This window comes from Lutra lutra, chromosome 4, assembly GCF_902655055.1.
Source record: "Lutra lutra chromosome 4, mLutLut1.2, whole genome shotgun sequence".
NCBI lineage: Eukaryota > Metazoa > Chordata > Mammalia > Carnivora > Mustelidae > Lutra > Lutra lutra.
The window spans coordinates 137,753,256-137,774,065 of record NC_062281.1 but is presented as its reverse complement, the minus strand read 5'-3'; the positions used below and the strand labels follow the sequence as shown (position 1 = coordinate 137,774,065).

General features: G+C 36.7%; 1 protein-coding gene across 4 annotated transcripts in view; it reads right to left on the bottom strand.

Moving 5' to 3' along the window:
- Positions 1 to 20,810, bottom strand: part of NEGR1 (neuronal growth regulator 1) — an 861,528-nt gene that overhangs the window by 486,973 nt on the left and 353,745 nt on the right. The gene's annotated exons all lie outside the window — the stretch shown is intronic.

Sequence of the window (20,810 nt, the reverse complement as noted above, 5' to 3'; positions counted from 1 at the left end):
ATACATATATTTTAGTGCAATTCTGTATAGGAAATCCTTATCAGCTTGAATAGGTTTAAAGGTATACGACTGACCCTAAATTCAAGTATTTCTAGACACATATATTTATGAAACATAGAAGGAAACTGTTTCTACATTACATTTTCTAGTCTTATTTAGAACAGACAAAGAAACAAACAAAAAAGGAAGCCTGCATGATATCACTTGGAAATTCCTAGTTTTTGTGTGATAGTCCTGTTTTTCTTATTTTTGGATTTCTCGATCTTAGAGATTAGATTTTGAAGAATAAGACAATATGTTAAAATTGAAAGAAGACCCAATGGCAAATGATATGCTTTCATCAGCTGATTAGAATTTTTTTCTCTTCATTTTACTCTGATTTCATTTTCAATTATTTTCTTTCTAGTCATTCAGCACTTTCTAATCTCTTATAACAAAGGAATGGATGGCGCACACACACAAAAGAAAAAAAAATAAGGCTGCCATTCCTGAATTTCATTATTTTACAGTCATTAACACATGGTTACAAACTCTGACACAAAATGTTTCTTCTGAAGAAAAGGAGAAAAGAAACACTGATAACTAAATATACCCCTTGGTACATGCAAGACAAACAATATATTTCTGGACATGTCTCTAATCTCTCAGTTGGTATAAACTTCTCTGTGAAGAGTTCATCACAATAGAAGCTTTCTCCTATTAACATAACAAATGATAAATTTAAAACAAAGGCATTCTAATTTCAACAATATGAGAAGACTGTGAGATATTTCTGGCCCTTGAGATCAGAGTTTATGGTCAATCTAAGATATGACTCATAGACAGCAAACCTAAGTGAGAATTAACCCTTTGTGAACAAACCCACACTACTATCTATATCCTGTAAGAAGACGCTGACAGGGCAGTCATTAATGTTGGCGCCTGAGGCCAGTCTCAGTATAGACAGACTTCATCCATGACTTCAACAATCAAAATGTCAGTTACTATTACGTGAATGCATGCTCAACCATATCCTTTTTGTTTCTTCCACTCATATTTTCTTCCACCTGTATTTCACAGAAAAGGTAAATGAGGCACAACATTGCTGCTGTGAATGAACAAATTCACTGGAAAGAACATGTTTCCAAATTATACCAACAAAGTGTCTGTAGACTACCTCTTAGTAGACATGGGAATGTAAAAATAAGATTTGTAAGGAAATCTGACAACAAAAGAAGAAACTAAACCAAGTGAATTAAAACAGGCACATAGTTTATCCCCATTAATCATAACTTTTTGAAGTTCATGAAAAATCAATCTATAGAGGTGTATGATCTTTATGTAGTAAGTAAACATGTGCTTGTAAAATACTATACATAGTTTTGTGCCCCCCATCTCCTCTATTAACCTCTTCAGAGTGTGGAACATCTGCCGATGATATGGTACAAGTCCAAGCAATGAAAACCAGATGCTCTAAATTATTGCCATTCATCTATCTGATCATCCTAACTTTCACACGATTTTAAGTTTGGTGCTGTCACTCCCATTTACCATTAAATGTAAGCCCCCTCCATCTTTCCTAAGAAATATAGGTATGCTTCTTTATTCTTCCCATAATTTTACACAGGCATCTAAGTACTATCGCACTATCATATTTGGTTATATGGAAAGATATGGCTCTTCCTTGAGAATAAATTTCGCGTAGTCTCCTGATGGAGGGGACTACTGTAGTCTGTCTGTCCCTCTCACTCTCTCTCTCTCTCTCGTTTTCTTTCTTATTTATGTGATAATATCATAAAAAGTAAGGAAATAGTTTTGCTTCCCTTTTGAGTAGTTCCATACAGAGACTCATGCTACCATTATTTTACTATGAAATCAATGCCTATTACTATCTGTTTTAGCTGATGGATTTTTTGTTGTTGTTGTCTTGTGTTCTTATTTTGGGTTTTGGTAATGACTACCATTTTGTATATAAAAGTCTTTTGACTGATGTTAAGTATTTTCTCTTTCTTTAGTTGACCCCAAAGGTTTTCCCAGCAATATGGTCTGTAATTAGTCTGCCATTATGCAAATTAGAGACCACATGATGAAATGTATATATATTTTAAGTAGTTTTATTTGTCAGACTGGGAGATGATTGGTTTAAAATAGAAAGGTTGGCGAGAGTATCATTAATTCTGGGGCACCTGGGTGGCTCAGTCTGTTAAGGGTCTGTGTTTGACTCAGATCATGATCCTGTAGCTTTGGGATCGAGCTCCGGGATTAAGCCACATCAAGCCTCATCAAGTTTCCCCCTAGGCTCTGCACTCAGCCTGGAACCTGCTTCTCCCTCTCCATCTGCTCCTCCCCCAGCTCATGCTCTCACTCTCTCTAATAAATAAGTAAAATCTTTTTTTTTTTTTTAAAGAATCTCATTAATTCTAAAAAAAGTGGGTGGGTGGCATTTTAACACATTTAGTTTTGACAAGAAGCTTTTTTGTCATTGAAAAGTTGAAAATGTCTTGGTATATGTACTTTTCTATGTGGAGTGGTCATCATACCCTCCAAAAGAAAAATAAGAAGAAATAAAGAAAAGACAAGTCCAGACCTAGAAAAAAAAAATAAGAAGTTGGAGAAACAGGCAGCTAATATTTATAAAGATTCTGTTTGATACCTCTATTAAATAAGAAGTCAGAGCCACACAGAAGAGGACAAAATGAGGAGTTTAAATGAATCACTGATCCTTTCAACCTACTATAAATACACATTAAGATCTTTTAGAAGACTTTCACTACAAATAGTAATAGCATCATTTATTGAGTACTGACTCTGTCCAGTACTTAACATATTTCATCTTCTAATTCTTAAATTAATTCTATAACATAGATTTCATTATCCACAAAGCCCCAAAGGGATTAAGCATCTTAAACCTAAATTCACAGTTACTAAGCGTGAGAGCTAAGACGCATGCTCAGGTCAATCTTTTTCTAACACTTTAGCCCCTCCCACTGTCTAAGTCCTGTAATAGCATCATAATTCTGGAGAAGTTGTTTTCTTTATAAAGCATGGTTCTAGTAGCAGATACACATTATAAAAATAGTTAGTTATAACTATATATATACTATATATATAGTATATATATAGTATATATAGTATAACTATATATAGTATAAATGAAACATATTTCCTGTCCTCATGAAGTTTACATTTTAGTAGAAACACAAGTTTCATTAACCAGTAATGGGCTATGAAAAAACAGTGAGGAGGGCCAAGGAGAACCGAGAGAAGGAGAGATTAAATCTAATTGGGAGAAGGTTTCAGAAAGAACAAAGACCACAGTGATGTGAAACATCAGAGTTCTTTAAGGGGGTGCCCACAGGGTAAGGGTGAGCAAAGAAAAGAATAGGAAGACAGAAGGAATTGTTTCATTGTGGGAAGCAGGCACAAGAGTTTGCTTGCCATTCTGGCCATACTTCTTAAAGAGAGAGAGCTCCGAACTCTAATCATTTACTTAAAAGCCTACTATATACTATTTGATGTTCACATAAATCTTTATTAATTCTGTAATAAAAAAAATCAAAGTAAGTCGTGCAAAATGTAATGAATCTTATTAGAAACCAAGAGCCTTATATTCTTTATAGACATCAGGATTGTAAGCAATAGCTAATTTGGTGGTAAAGTCCCAGGTGGTGTGGAGATCCTTAAAAATATATACTTTTAAAAAAATAAATATAAGTATAAAGACATGTAAGATCATCAGCTCAAAATATCAAAACAGAGATTTTTCAATCCCAAATACGAAGTATCATTGTCATCAGAGACACTAAGTCTAGTGTTTTATCCAGCCACAAGCAAAGTGTTCATGCTAGATTCAAAAAATGGGGTTTCCTGGGGCTGTACATGATGGAAAATTTGTTATTATTACATTGAAGATAGGAGTCCAGGAAACAGAGAAAGGTAGAAGCTGGTGTGACACTTTCTTCTTGGTGTTTCATGTGCATGTGTATGCCTTCTATGTCTCTAGCTTTGTGAATGCTCGTAGTTGCATGTAATACTCAGAGAGGACCGAGGCCACACTTGGTAGAGTGAATTGCAAGGGACTTGTTGTCTATGGCCACTCCTAAGTATCATTCTGGTGATGACATGAAACAGTACGTACTGCAGTGGGACAAGGAGAGAACTCAAAAATTATGCAGCGTATTAAATCAACTGGGTATATTTAGTTATCTTTGAATAGTAACATAATGTTTTAATAACAAGTACAAAAATAACCTCTATCCTTTCAGAAGGCGATGAACTCCCTACCCTTATCTTAAAGGAACAAGGCAGGGGACAGTTTTGCTTCTGAAATATATAGCTCTTCTTATTTGATTAAAACCATATCTTAAGCCCTAGTATGTTCCAAGAAGTTCCTGTGAATTCAAAGTGTCCAGGGATTTCATACATTCCCCTCCTTGATCTTGATAAGGCCACACCAATTTTTTTTCACTATATGCAAATGCAAAAAAAGTAAGTCATATCACACTTTGGCAGCAACCAAAGTGGATAACAAACCGCACTTCAGAAAGCACAGATTGAGTTAGGTTGCCTTTAAGGGAGCTCTCACTGCTGTGTTCTGTGAAGTTAAAAGAGGAACATATCATACTGTCAAAGACAAGTGGGCTGTGTGAACTGCAAGCTCAAAAGCCTCACAGTAATCCCAACCACATGCCAAGTCTCAGAAAGTGGGGCAGTGTCTCCTTTGGAGATGGGGAAAAAAAACAAAACAAAAACAAAAACAAAACTAAAAACACTCCAAGGTACGCAAAGCTGACAACTCTCCACAAGAGATAGAAGAGCCACATGGAATGTTTTCTGTCTTCAAATAATTGTTCAAATTCTCTGCAAGGCATCTTCATTAGCTAAGTAAGTATCTTGAGAGCAATTTTTGTTTGTCCAGATGAGATTTAAAGTAACTATTTCCAAGAGTCTTTAGGAGGTCAAGAGCTTCAGGGGTAAATTTACTTTGAAAAATACACTTAGTTTTCCTGTCGAAAATGAAAATCCTAAAACAGAGTATGCTATGTTGCACCTAAAAACAAAAAGCAAAACAAAACAAAACAAAACAAAACAAAAACACAAAAAAACAACAAAAAACAACCAAAAACGTGAGTATGTCAAATCTTAAAAAAAAAAAAAAAAGAGTTTTCTCCTTTGCGTTGTTATTCTGACATTCCATTCTTGATCTTTCAAACCCCAATTCACTAATATACTCAACACCTGACTCACCTCATTTCCTTTTGTTGTTTGCCCAGTACAGATTGTATAATGGGCCAAGAGTGAAGGTCGAGTTTATTGATTAAAACCCACAGCGATGAAGTATCTATTAAGTCAGGGTAACTGACTCTCATGTGGCTTAATCCACATGGAATTTTTCTAGATGAAAAGGTTTTGACAGAAATCAGCAACATTATACGTTTTAAACAAAACAAAATATTTCTAGATCTATTACATTCTAAAATTAAAATGCTCACATTCACAAGTTAAACGTCTCTACCTCCATACCATCCATTCCATTTCCACAGCATCCATACTAGTTCTAGGGGCCTCTTTAACTGTGGACTATCACAATAGTTTTCCAACTGGATTTTCTTTCTCAAGTCCTTACACCATAATTTTGTCTTACTCAAATAAAAATGAAAAGTCTGTTATTCTGCTTTTATTTACCCCATTTAACTGAGTCTCTCCTGACCCACAAAAATGCACATTGAGTTACTAATGCATCAAGGACTATTATCCCACACAAAATATGAGAAGGACAATCTCACAGTAATGCTAGATAGTGTTAACATGATTATTACATAAATTCATCAAACAACAGTGCCTTTTGTGGATAAGCTGGTGGCAGATGTAAGAGAGTTCTCCATGGCTGATCTTCTTTTCTGGCTTCTTAATGCAAAACTCTTAACCTACTTTAGGGTCAGGAACTTTAAGAACAGGATAAAAATGACAGTTACTCTTCCCAAGGGAAAAAATATTAAAAAGTACCAAATGTTAGATATATTCTCCTGGGTCTTATGGTTAAAGAATCCCTTGATTTAAAGTCACATCACTTTGTTTTTGTCAGTGTAACAGCTACTCTTCAGGGTAAAAATGTCGTAGCATGTCAGCCAAGGAGTTTGTGTGTCAGAGTTTGAGGAAATTTGTTATTTAAACATCTCAAACCTATTTTGTCAATCTTGTGAATCATTCATTTATCATTTCTTTATATACCTAAGACTGTGTTTCAGACCATTGCCAACTGCCGGGATGGTGGAACTGGATGGATAAGTCTAAAGTTTCCACAGGATGACACTCATGGATGCTGCTTCCTGTGGCAGCTTCTTAATCTGGGGAAGCTCCCAGCCGTGGCTCCCCAGGGACCCCTGCTTAAACTCTCAGCAGCTGCTCCTCTCAGCAATGAATGGCTCCAGTCAGCAGTGGAGCCCAGCAATTACAGCCTCCTACAGCTGCTCCCCAAGAGTCCCATTGCTTCTCACATGCTCAAACAACCTCCAACAGCATCTTGATCTCCCAGCAGCTGCACATTTGAGCATTTCTTTGTCAGCACCACTTCTAAAGGATGTCTCATGGCAATGCTCTAATGGAGCCATTTCCCCCAATCTGAAGAGCAGGTCCTGTTCCCAAACAGCCCATCCCCCAACACTCATTTCACTTTATGGAACAAGACAATGTGGTGTCATACTTCTAACTGCTTCTTCAGCACTTGCTGGGTCTTGAAGTAGCTTCTCATTCAGTTCTGAATGATTTATCACGCACACAAAGAGGACATTCCAAGCAGTTTCCTAGACTGACCATCACTTACTGCTTTGTAATCAAACCTCAAGCCTCTCTACCTACCAACTACTTCACTCCTAAAGTTAGATATGACCTCCATAGAAAGAAGACCACCTTCTTGATATGCACCCTGGGTATACGTCTGACCAAGCCCTTATCTAACTTCGGTGCACTCATTTGCCTCATGACAGTATTGTCCCACTGTCCCATGCCTCGAAGGGAAAAACTAATTCTTATTTGTAGATGTTTGCTTTCCTAACACCTAGAACAATGCTTAGCATGTGGCAGATGTTTGAAGAATGTGCCGAGGTTGCATTAGAAGTAGTGTCCAAAGTCAGGTAACTGGTTTACTACAGAAGAGTCCAAACTTCTTTTCACTGGTTTCCCCAAAAGACACAGATGCAGCAGTAAAAATTAAGACCCAGAATATTGTTGCACAGCTCATAGCTCCCAGAGCAAATATACAACTACAGCTCTCTAGTCTCTCTTTAGGTTATTTTTCTTAAAGTTGCAATCTGCGTGAATAATGAAACACTGCCGTTTCCACTCATGCCATTGTGTATTTGTAGCTCTAATATTCATTAAAGATACAACTGAAATGTTAATGATAATTGCACCCAAAAAGCTAATAAAAGAGGAGCCCAAGGCTCACATAAATGCCAGCATTTAATAATTATGCATACTTTTATCTTTTCTCCTTAATTTGTCTTTCGTTCTGATAATTAGTTTAGTAAATCTGAGATCCCAATGTATGTGTAATTAATTTTAAAATTTGTTTTTAAATTTGTTTTTTATACTGAGGAACGAAATATAATTTTTCCAGAATATAAAGAGGTAATCATCATTATATAAAATAGTTATCTGTATAGACGATAGAATGTAAAACATACCTCTTGAGAGTATTAACAAGTAGACAACACTTGACATTTTAGGGGAAAAAACAATTGTCAAGATCTAGGCAGGATAAAAGAAGACAATTTAAGTATTTCAAATAAAAGAGGTTTAAACAGGGATTTGTTTACACAAGTGATAAAAGGCTAAGAAATCAAAGCATGTAAGAGCAAAGAAACTCGGATTTGTGAAAGGAGGAGCCACTAATAATTCCTACAAGCAAGGATCATTATCAGGACCAGAGGTTGGGACTGTTCATCAGGAGTGAGATCCACAGCATGGGACTGCCTTGCATGAGATGTGCCAACGGGAAGATGGGTTGTCCAGTGGAAGCTGGAGCCCTGGGGGCAAAAGGCTTGCTGGACACACTGCTTCCGGCAGTGAGAGGGGTTAGAACCTGACTTCTCCCTTCCTGATCTTTTGCCAGTGTCGCCTACTGGGTGAATCCTGTCAGAAACCAGAGAACATAACAGACTGGGAACACTCCCACAGGGGTCAGCCCACTGCATTATACAAATCACAGCAAAAAGGTACAGAGAATGGCTCTGAAATCACTAAGGGTAAAATGACTGCCACCAGATTTTTTTCCTTAATTTTAGGTTATAATTAGCTTTCAAACAAATGTAGAATTCTTTCTAATTATTGTAGTTCAAAACCTTAACGTTGGTATATATTGATTATATCTTTTCATATGAAATTTGTCCACTGGAAAGAAAATTAATTTTATTAATATTTTACAACTAACTCTATTATCTATATTCTTAAATAAAAGTCACTGGGAATCAATAATGAGAACAATCCCAATTATGTCCTAATTCAAAAAAGGAAAGAGGAAGCCCTATGCATTATTAGCACACTGGAATAGGAAGATGGTAAAAATCTGTTAAATATCTACACTGAATCAAACAAGGATTTTCTCATATGCCTAATTGTGTTTTTAAAAAATTTTCACACCAATCTAGAGAGTTGGGTATTATTTTTTATTTCTCGGAGAATGGGAATGAGTCTGAAAAAGATGGAGACAATGAAGTTCATATACTTTATAAATATCAGAGCTAGCTGTCACCTGAGCCCAATCTAATTCATATGCCACACTAAACTACTTAGGAGAACACTGGTCTTAACTAGTTTCAAAGGGAGAAATAGCCCAAAACATTACTGAATGAGGAAAAAAAAATCTAGAGGAAATTTTTCTGGTCACTGGCTAGCTTGTACTTCTAAGGAACTTCACTCATTCATTCTATTGTGAATTCAGAGTTAGTTTTAGAGCCATTTACTTGTCAGCCCCTATTCCATTCACTAAGGGTAGTACAGCAAGATGAATAAGACTTACACTTTTGTGGAGCTTATCAAACACTGCCATGCATTGGAGAATTAAAGCATGTCTCTATCTTTTTTCCTAGTTTAGTAGTATCTCATTCTGGGGTGATTTTTACCCCAGCAGTCATTCAGCAATGACCTAAGATATTTGGGGTGTCAAAATCAGGAAATACTACTGGTGTCTATGGTGTTGAGGCCAATGTTTTATCTCTACTCGGGCTGCTATCACAAAATACCATAAACTGAGTGGTTTATAAACAGCAGACATTGACTTCTCATGGTTCTGGGGCTGAGAAGTCCAAGATTATGACGTCAGCAGACCCAATCTCTGATGAAGACCCACTTCCTAGATGGCCAAACTTTTATTTTCACAACCTCACACGGTGAAAAGGATGAGTGGTCTCTGTGGATTCTCTTCCAGAACAGCACTAATCCCTTTCATGAGGTTTTCACCGTCATGACTTAAGCTCTTCCCAAAGGTCCCACCTCTAAATACCATCACATTGGGCATTAGGTTTAGGGAGACACAATCTCTAGCAGCCAAGGCTAATCCTAAACATACTACAATATACAGCCATTTCCACTCCTACACACACACACACACACACACACACATACTATATGGTCCAAAATGTCAATAGTGCCATGGCTGAGAAACCTTCTTCTAGGTGTATAAGAAGGTATCTTTATTTTTGAGTGTATGTGTGTGTGTGTGTGTGCACTAGTTTTCTATTTGAGGACGTAGTTACTATAAACTTAGTAGCTTAAAACAAGAGTATCTTTTTTTGATTGATTTTATTTATTTGACAGAGAGAGAGAGAGAGAACATGAGCAGGAGGAGCAGCAGAGGGAGAGGGAGAAGCAGACTCCCTGCTGAGCAGGGAGCCTGACAAGAGGCTCAATCCCAGGATCCTGGGACCATGACCAGAGCCGAAGGCAGACGCTTAACTGACTGAGCCATCCAGGCACCCCTTAAAACAAACTTATCTTTAAAAAAAAGTATCTTGGGCTGCCTGGGTGGCTCAGTGGGTTAAGCCTCTGCCTTCAGCTCAGGTCATGATCTCAGGGTCTTGGGATTGAGTCCCGCATCGGGCTCTCTGCTAGGCAGGGAGCCTGCTTCCTCCTCCTTCCTCTCTCTCTCTCTCTGCTTGCCTCTCTGCCTACTTGTGATCTCCCTCTGTCAAATAAATAAAATCTTTAAAAAAAAATTATCTACAGTACTGTATGTTAGATGTTACAAGTCTCTCTCAGCAAAAATCAAGATAGTGCCACTCCAGCCTTCTCTTCTGGAGTCTCTAGTGGAGAATCCATTTCCCGACCTTTTTCTGCTTCTAGACGCTACCCATATCCCTCAATTCATGATACTCTATCTTTGAAGCTAGTAAAGGCAGGTCCAGTCCTTCTTCTATTACATTCCTCTGACCTATTTCCACTACTCTGATTCTCTTCTGTCTTTTCCCCCATTATTAAGGGACCTCATAGCTTTAATGGACCCACCTGGATAATCCAAGATGCTATCCCCATTTTAAGGTTAGGTGATTTGCAATCTTAATTCCCCTTTGTCATGTAATCTAGCATATTTACGCGTTCCAGAAATTAGGGCATGGTCATCTCTGGGGACCATCCTGCTTAGCATAAGGAAGAACACATATGCAACTTTTAGCAGAGTTATTTGCACAGAGTAGGTATTGAATTAAAGTGGGACCACACAAATTTTTTTTAATTAAACTGAATTAATCCTAGATGTCCTTTTAAAATAGGCTACTTTAAATGAGACAGTCATAAGCAGAGGGAAAACAATGTATATGTCTTGCTTAATTCTGTACTAATAAATAGCTCTGAAACCTGTCCATCATCAACTCTTCAATCTGCCATTTTAAAACATGTGCATCCACCAACTTGCTCAAATCAAGCCTAAAATAATGAGTGAAATACCTGAAAGGAAATTCTAATTGTGTTATTCTAGGCCCTTTTTAAATGTTAACCCCTTACCTGGTGTAGCAATAGGAGCCCTTGGCTATAATCTTTGTAGCTAACTCTGTCCCATATATTTTTTTTTCTTAAAATAACATTGCCATATATATATATATATATATATTCATAAAATGCTGGCATCGCATTTATTATTTTTTCACTACAAAATGCAATCACTATTCTGCACTTGTGAAAACATGGGGATTAGCAGAGGATAAAGATGCTATGACCTGGAATGGAAATAAGCAACCTAAGTCATGAATGCCTAACTAATCCTTTTAATTTAAAAATTTTCCCGTTATGTCAGCATTTCTGATGTTATGCCCTAAAGATAGCATCAATACATTAAGTCACGGCTTAAGCAAAGTGACTGGCATGAAGCCAGGGAGCAAGAAGAAGCATGCACATATGTACAAGCAATAAATCTCTATTGAGTCCCTAACATTTGTCAGGCAGTTTCCTGGATGTTTGCGAGTCAAAAAAAAAAAAAAGGTTAAAAGTCAGCCCTCACCTACAAGCACTTCACTGGGGTTCTTGCTGGGAGTCCACACTTAGATTGAAGGGGTTCATGAGCATTCTGCGCACATGAAGAAGTTTTAAAATATTAACAGTATGTATATTCTTCTTCTTCTTCTTTTTTAAAAAGATTTTATTTATTTATTTGACAGAGAAAGATCACAAGGAGGCAGAGAGGTAGGCAGAGAGAGAGAGGAGGAAGCAGGCTCCTCCATGAGCAGAGAGCCCGATGCGAGGCTCAATCCCAGGACCCTGAAATCATGACCTGAGCCAAAGGCAGAGGCTTAACCCACTGAGCCACCCAGGCACCCCTATGGTATGTATATTCTTCTAACAGGTGTACAGGTATCATCAGATTTTCAAATGGGCTCATGACCACAAAATGTTTAAGAACCAAGGGTCTGGATGCAAAACATTTGTGGGTGAGAAAGTTCAGAGGGATTACTGCAGCTGCTACCTTTCCCCAGTCCCTACTGCTTCTGCTAGATCACTAACCAGAGGATACTGAAGGCACGGAAGTGAAGAGCTGTGAGGCAGGGGGACACGAGGACAGAGAGTCACTCTATAATTCTGCAAACTGAACTTTGCCACCAGCCTTCATTGTGCCCATTTTCTTCTTGGCACTACCCATAGTTAATTCTTATTTTTCTGCTATAAATCATAAGATAAATAATATCATTAGCAGATTCAAGTTTTCTCCTCTGCTAAATTTTACACATACAAGGGTTATAAAGGGGTATGCTATTTAGAATTTAGTTAATGAAAAGAGCAAAATCCCAATATCTTGTTAGTAATTTCTTAACTGTCCACCTAATTTGGGGAAGTAAACAGTAAAATTATTTCATAGATCAGATTGTATTGCAATGACTTCCAAGAAGACAAATTATTTCATCAGGCTTTTATTTTATTTGCAGGGTTTCTCAGAATAAGCAGACCAGCTAAAGCTTGGTAATCTTTTATTTATAGAGAGATTTTCATACTGATAGTGTACATTGCATTGGGATTTGGCATGTATTACTTACATAGTTTTTTTGTGTGTGTTTTTTAGAAAAAAAAATAAAGATACTCTAAGATAGGCATCAGATACAACTATTCTGAAATGCAACACACAAAATAACTCAGAAGTAAGACTGAGAAAATAAAAATATCATCAGTCTGAGTTTTAAGATAGTTACCAAACCATGTGTTTCAAGAACTAGAATAAATATCCATTAATCGTTGAAGGGATTTTTAAAGGGCAGCAGATCTCGCTTAGAGGGTTAGTTACTCTAAAATATTGTCAAATTGCATTTTGAACTGTGTGTTACAAAAAAAAAGGCAAGTACTGCTCTACTCAGTCTCTGAATGATAATAAATATGGTTCTACTTCTTATACATTCCATTTTTAAATATCCTTTTATCTAATACCTGCCAACATGATTCAAAACTTAAAACTTAAAAACAAGGACAAAGCATGGCAGGATTACTTTTCAACAACGTGGACCACAAACTATACGACCCTTAGGTTTCATTGCCCCTAACCTGCCATCTCAAAAAAATTATCCAATTCATGAGTAAATCAGAAGTATTAAAGAAGAACCCTCGTTGCTGTCACAATTCACTAGATAGCAAAGATGCTTATTTAAATTCTAATACTGTTTCCCTTGCTCTAATTATGAAGCTCAGCAGTTTCCATGAACGTTCCTTCTACAGAATCTTCAGAAAAAGGGATGACTCAGATGGAGGCCAACAGTGTGCAGTATCTCTCAATATTAGTTTTTGCTCTCTCTCACTTCTCTCGCATTCACAAATGACAGCATATTAAAAGTTTATCAGAAAACACTATCAACTTATTCGCTCCCTTCTGTGTATAGTAAGCAGTACATTATGGATTTTTTTTAAAGATTTTATTTATTTATTTGACAGAGATCACAAGTAGGCGGAGAGGCAGGCAGAGAGAGAGAGGAGGAAGCAGGCTCTCTGTGGAACAGAGAGCCTGATGTGGGGCTCGATCCCAGAAACCTGAGATCATGACCTGAGCCGAAGGCAGAGGCTTTAACCCCCTGAGCCACCCAGGCGCCCTACATTATGGATTTTTGCACTGTTTTAATCTAAGATACTGTTCTAAAATAAGATCCTATAATGATGGTACATAAAATTTCATGTACTAATTTTTGGATAGGAAAATATGATTGCTACACACACTGAGAAAATCTTTTTCAAAGATAAATATTATTCATTGAAATGTACCTTCTCTTTCTACCACTTCCTTTACTTCAATTGCAGAAAAATAAGGAAATAACCTTCCTAAAGACTATAAAAGAAAATAGAAGAATATTTAGGAAAGAAGAAAAATCTGTTCTGGAAGAAGTGCCAATAGTCAAATGAGGATTTCACTAAAAATCAGTTCAATTAATCTTATTTTTAATGGATCCTGGTTGTTAAACCAGTACCCTAATCAATGTCAATACACTCACAGAAAAAAGTAAGGAAATGGCTTCCTAGAAGTTGGCCTGATACACACTGCCAACGGAGCTACAGTGATTCGAGTTGGACAGGGATTTCTGAAAAGAAAATTGAAAATATCCAACAGAAAAATGTCTTATTTAAAAAAATTACTATGTAGTATGCACTGCCCCCAAAAGTCTATTCTAGATAAGTCCAGATGAGTAGCCTGGAGTTTGTCTGTGAAGGTCCACCTGAAGGAATGGATTTTACTGAAATTCTACATCACAAATGACACCCAAAGGACTTATTTTTCCAGTTTCACAAATTAGGCATAATTGTTCTGTTTAGATTCCAAATCATTATCTTTCTGAACATCAATAATACAACCTCATCTATTTCAAGAGATTAAATATTTCCCATTGCATAAAGCTCCTGGGGGATACAATGACCGTCCTATTACTTAATAATACATATGATCCAAAATGCTTATAAATTCTCTTTTCATAAGTTGTAAATCTGGACATTTCAAGCCAATAGGAATAGAAAAATGGGATGTTTCTAGGTATGTCCATCATTACAACTACCACAATGTGGGGAGAATCTATAAGGACTAGCAGAACTTTATTTACATCATTTATTTACCTTAGTGGTTTTTGACCCAGTGATCGGTAGTCAGATATCCATTAATCTGTGTGATCTCCGTATATTTTGGCTCCTATTGGCTCTCACCACAATGAGAACTGGGGTAAGCAAAGAACGATTTATGATAGAATAAGGAAGACTTCCCTATAGAGGGAATAAGAATGAGTATGTACACCCTATCCATGTAACTTGTGTCTTAACTATTTGGTATTAATTTTTTTTTTAAGATTTTACTTATTTATTTGACAGAGGGAGATAGCAAAAGAGAGAGAGCACAAGCAGGGAGAGTGGCAGGCAGAGAGAGAAGCAGGCTCCCTTCTGAGCAAAGGAGCCCATTGTGAGACTGGCCCCCAGGGCCTTGGGATCATGACCTGAGCCAAAGGCAGATGCTTAACCACCTGAGCCATCCAGCCACCCCTATTTGATATTAACTATAACCTCATTTTAGAGAGTAATGATGAGTGTTTTCTTATAAGCAGATAATATATATTTATTATCACATAAGTGAACTTAGAAATATGTCTCTATTGTACAGTTAATACAAGAAAGAAATGGCTCATGTACAAAAACTACAAAAACTAAGGTTACTTCTGGGAAATAGCCTTAATTTTTTCCTTAAAAAACAAAAAATGAGCTCATGGATGTAGAGATGATAGTCGGTGGTTGCCAACATCAAGAAGATGGGGGGACTGGCAAGATGGGTGAAGGGGGTTAAAAGGTACTAATGTCTAGCAATAGAACAAATTATGTCATGGGGATATAAAGTATAGCATGATGACTACAGTTAATAATATTGTATTGCATATTTGAAAGTTGCTAAGAGAATAGATTTTAAAAGTTCACATCATCATAAAAAATGTGTAACTGTGTGGTGATGGATGTTTACTAGACTTATTGTGGTGATCATTTCACAATATATACAAATACCGACTCATTATATATTGTGCACCTGAAAATAACATAATGTTGTATGTTAATTATATTTAATTTTTTAATTTAAAAAGATTATATTTTATAAATATTTTATCTTAGAAGTATACTACGGAGTTACATTCCCAAAAGCTAAAGGTACTTCAGATGGGATAATGAAACATCACTATCAAGGACCATTTTTAATTCAGGTGGTTTATTCTTTGTTTCTATGTTAAAAATATTTAGGGTTTATATTTTGGGTCTTTGTGACTTATTTGTATTTGACAGCATGTCCAAAGTGGGGTTCTATGTGTAATCTTAATCTCCCCAACAAGAGCTTAAATAAAACAGAGTGGGAGCCAGTCTGAGGGCCTTGTTCTGAGCCATCACTGCATTCAAGCAATGACTATTGACATGTGTGGGTTCTGTAAAACTTTTCCTAGTGCTGCTAATTTTTCTTTGGTTTCATTTTGTAGCTTTTTGAAAATTTTGAAATGTTTACTGTTGCAGAACACCAACTTGAATTTTCTAATATATGTGGTATTTTGACTTGCTTTTTTGACCATTGTGGCTTTTTTCTCCTTCAGGTCTTTCAAGGAAGGCAGGTCTATGATCTGTGATGCTGTTTTATTGCCCATCAGGTCAACTTGGAGCAGAAGTGTGGTGTCTTTCTCTTCCCCTATGTACCTTGTTGAGGATTTAATATTCATAAAAAGAATGCTAACATTATATTAAGATGCACTGGTCTTTAAAGAATACAGCTCTAGGGATGCCTGGGTGGCTCAGTTGGTTGGGCAGCTGCCTTCGGCTCAGGTCATGATCCCGGCGTCCTGGGATCGAGTCCCACATTGGGCTCCTTGTTCATCAGGGAGCCTGCTTCTCCCTCTGCCTCTGCCTGCCATTCTGTCTGCCTGTGCTTGCTTTCTCTCCCTCTCTCTCTCTGACAAATAAATAAATAAAATCTTTAAAAAAAAAAAAGAATACAGCTCTATACTTGTGGCCACATGGAATAATTGCTCTCCAGATACTCATTGGCAAGTCTAATTTTAAAATATCTGTACCTGAATTCCTATTCAAAGATTCACTTAGAGAAATAATATTTGTGGAGGTTTGGCTTGGAAAGGCTAGGTCCTAAAATTTACTTACAGATTAAGGTAGTAATCAAAAAGCAAGAGTCCTGTTATTGAACTGGCATCTCACCGAATTTACTTTCAGATTTTTAATTTTTTCTTGACTTCCCTGCACTTCAGGTTATATTGAGAGGTGTTATAAGGAACAATTCTCTGAACGAGTGATGTGAGTACTGTACAGTTACTGTGGAGATGTTCCTCACACCTCACAGTAGTTCTCTGGGCTGATTCACAGTGGAAACGTTGCTCCACTCTGAGTAACAGGATCAGAAGACTAAGACATGTTAAGTGTTAATTAACTGTGTGGATCATGGAATGAATACCTAATCCTGTTTCTCTCTATGTATTGGCTGCTACAAATCTTAGAACTAATTTTTTTAAAAGATTTTATTTATTTGACAGAGAGACAGGCACAGCGAGAGAGGGAACACAAGCAGGGGGAGTAGGAGAGGGAGAAGAAGGCTTCTTGCCAGGCAGAGAGTGCTACGTGGGTCTCCAACCCAGGATCCTGGGATTATGACCTGAGCTGAAGGTAGACATTTAATGACCAAGCCACCCACGTGCTCCTTAGAACCAAATTTTTACTGAGCTCTAAAATTACTTAGAAATCATGACATACCTTTTATGTTCTAACCTCACCACTGACTGCATCCTGCTCTGCTTACCTTATCTTTTGCCTCCAACTTCCTCTATTTATCTTGGGGTACTAACTACTTCTTTATAAGCCTCTTTAAATCCTTCCCAATGTAAAACAGAATGTTAAAAATAAATGGTGTTTGAATGTGTTGTCTTTCCATTCTATAAAGGCTTTCTCCAAACAATGACTAAGCCAGAGACAAGGGGCTGACACTGTCATCGTCTGGGATCTTTGGGAAGCAGGCACTAAAATGAGGAGTTTATAGTGCAGGATAGTTATTAGGAAATACCCCTATGATAAGTCCCCAGAGAAGGAAGAGGAATGAAATAGGAGTCAGCAAAGCAAGCTCAGCTGTAGAGCTGCTCAACAGCTTCCACTGTTCTGGAGCCAAAATGGCTCATCTGAGTTATCTTACTTTGGGCTGAAAGGGAGGGACCTTTCAATCAGTCATCAGATATTGGTTGCTTTAGGAAAAGTCTGACTTTAGATAAAGTGGCTCTCTATGGTGGACGTGATTCTGGAAAGGTCTTATCACTCAGTGCTGCTGTCTGCTGAAAACACTCCCAGCAGCTAGAAAAGCAAACCCATCCCTGGAAAGGGAAGTGTGCCACCTCATCTATCACAGACATCCCAGGTAAGCCAGATATTCTGAGGAAAACAGAACACCCTGGGGAAGTTAAATACCCTTGAGGAGTTATTTTGGACATAGAGCTATGTGCTAGTCAAATGTTTTATTCTGCCTAGAGAAAACCTACTATATATCTCCCTGAAAGGGCACAAGTTGAGGGATAAACATTTCACACATATATGATGTGTGTGAGAGTGCACACACACGAGTGTGGAAGGCTTAAAACAACATACATTTATTATCTCAGTTTCTTTCCAGGTACATCTTAATGGATCTTCTGTCCATAGTCTCACAAGGCTATAATCAAGGTATTGTCAGGGGCTATTATCTGTATATGTGTTTAATGTACAGTATCTATGAATGTGTCTACCTTGTACCATACACAACCTATAGACTTCAGACGTGGACTCAAAGTAGAAGCCATCTCTATCATATACTCAAGTGTGCAGCATTTACATTATATGATCCTTGTCATTACAGGATTGTAATAGGGACCTTTGGCTTCATAGCAACTCCTCTAGTCATGTACATTCTTATACTCATGAACAATACTACTCTTAGTAAATGCTATACCACATGATGTAAAACACTGGACATTTAGGTATACTATATACAGCAAATGAAAATTTAATTTTCTTATTGAGTTTCTTTCTAAACCCTTGAAGTAAAACTCCAATTCACCACATTCTTCACATTTTATAAGTACATACATTGTTCAGCTAAGTTGGTGAAAGCAAAACATAGAGATAAATAGAACATACTTGCAGCATATATACTCAAAGGTACAGCTATGCAAAACTTAGCCTGAACTGTGTTTGTTGCAAGCGTTACACATATGTTATGGAATACTTTTTTCATTTTTTAAACTAAATAACATTTTTTCCCTTGCAAATCATCCCTGGTTGTTTATTCATTTGTGTGTTTTTGTTTTGTTTGTTTGGTTGGTTGGGTTTTTTCTGTTTTGTTTTGGTCATCTTTTTGTTTTTCAATGACATATAAGATCTTCTGACCTGAGTCCTCCTCTTTCAGTTGAGAAAACTGTAGTTTTCTAGAGCGACTTGGTAATTACCCATTCAAGAGAGAAAATTCAGGACTAGAATCCAGGTTTTCCAACTCCTACTCCAATATTTTTTCTCCCCCATTGTCCCCTTCACTGGTATTAATAACTCTAAGAAATCAAGAGTACAGACAAATCTCCCATGCACAATGTCTGTGTTGGCAAGATATCCCTTCTATTATCCTCTTTCTCAAATGATTTTTTTTTTCAAATATCTCCTTTGAGCACATAGTTGCAACAATTAAAGATGAGCTTTGTTTTTACTACCAATGTGTGTGTTTGACATCAGTGATTAATACAGTCTTCTCTCAGTTGCTAAATTTCTTTATCTTGGTGGATAAAGACTTGACAAATTGTTAGGCAAAGAGCATACACTTCAAAACTATTGAGATATACCGGAGTGTCAGACAACCTAGGAAATACAAAGACTGAAGAGATGTGCACATCAGCTTATTTTCATTCATCAAGAGGAAATGTAGCTCAAGTGGGGTTGACTTTTTGTGACATTTATTTAGTTCTTGAATTGACTGACAAGCCTATTAATTTATTCCCTGAACTTTATTAATGTAATTGGAAAACTGCCCACATGTCAATCAACTTCTAATGAGTAATTATGTTCATAAATACTGTAAAATTATTAGCTTTTAATTTGACCCAAACACAAACCCAAACTTTCAAAACAGTAACGCAAATATTTTTTTTTCTAGAAGAACAACATATTATGCTAATAAAACATACAATAAATGCGTTCCTACAACACACTTCCTAAAATGGAGTTCAAAAGTTCACCATCACCAAATGGCCAACAAAAAGGAATGCCATAGTAAGGCATGTAACAGTTTAAAAAATCTGTATAGTGTTAAACCATCTACATAGCATAAAGTTATAAAGATATCCTATAAAAAGCAAATATGTGCCTGGGCAGGGCTCATATATCCATAGTCTGGTTTAAAAATATAAGCCTACTATGGAATAAGACAGAATGGGAAAAAGGAAAGAGGGGTATGTTTAGTGTCCAGAAAGACATCATTTAAAGCTATAAGAAGCAAAACGTCTATATCTCCAGTGACTCAAATATAATTATTATTCAAGTGTACTTTTTTTCTGGTGCAATAAAAATCCTTTGTAGTCTTTGAGCTAGAAACTCAAGTCAAAGGGCGCAGAACTAAACAAGAAAACAAGATTAGGCTTGCATAACAGAAGAAATGTGTTTTTGACTTGTAATCCCATGCCACTTTCTGAAGGTGGACTAACTCCTGACCTCTAGAATCTCTGGATAATCTCTGAATGAAGACAGCCTTTGGTGAAAACTTTATTATATTCTCATATGACTTTAAATAAAGAACATCACCACAGTGTGCAATGATCTGTAATAAGAAAAACCATTGGGGAAATTTCCGGGCTTATTGTTTACCTTACACTTTTCTCCTTAAAGTTGATTACTTAATTAATACATTTAAATTATATCATGAAGTTAAAATATTTACTACTAACTGAAGCTGTATTTGACTTCAGGCTTACTTTTATATAAGGAAATAAAGGTGTAAGTTAATGAAATTCGAGGTGTAAGCCATGTACCTAAATTAATACTTTGAGTTCAATTTTTGAAGGGTAAACTCAAAGATAATACAACTAACTTGTTCCTCAGCTTTTTTCTTAGGAATAAAACATGCACTCACTGGTACCACATTATCACATAATTTGTCATTAATTTTACTTAGAAATGCTGCAGTGTCATCTTAAGATCCACAGCACAATATTTTTATGGAAACAACACATCATTAATCTATAAAGCACAAGGAAATAGTAAAAGGGCAAGAATATGCATTTTCTATTAAACTAGCATTGTAATTGCATTCTTCTTGAAAAGTATTTATATTGGGGATATATACACTCTTACAT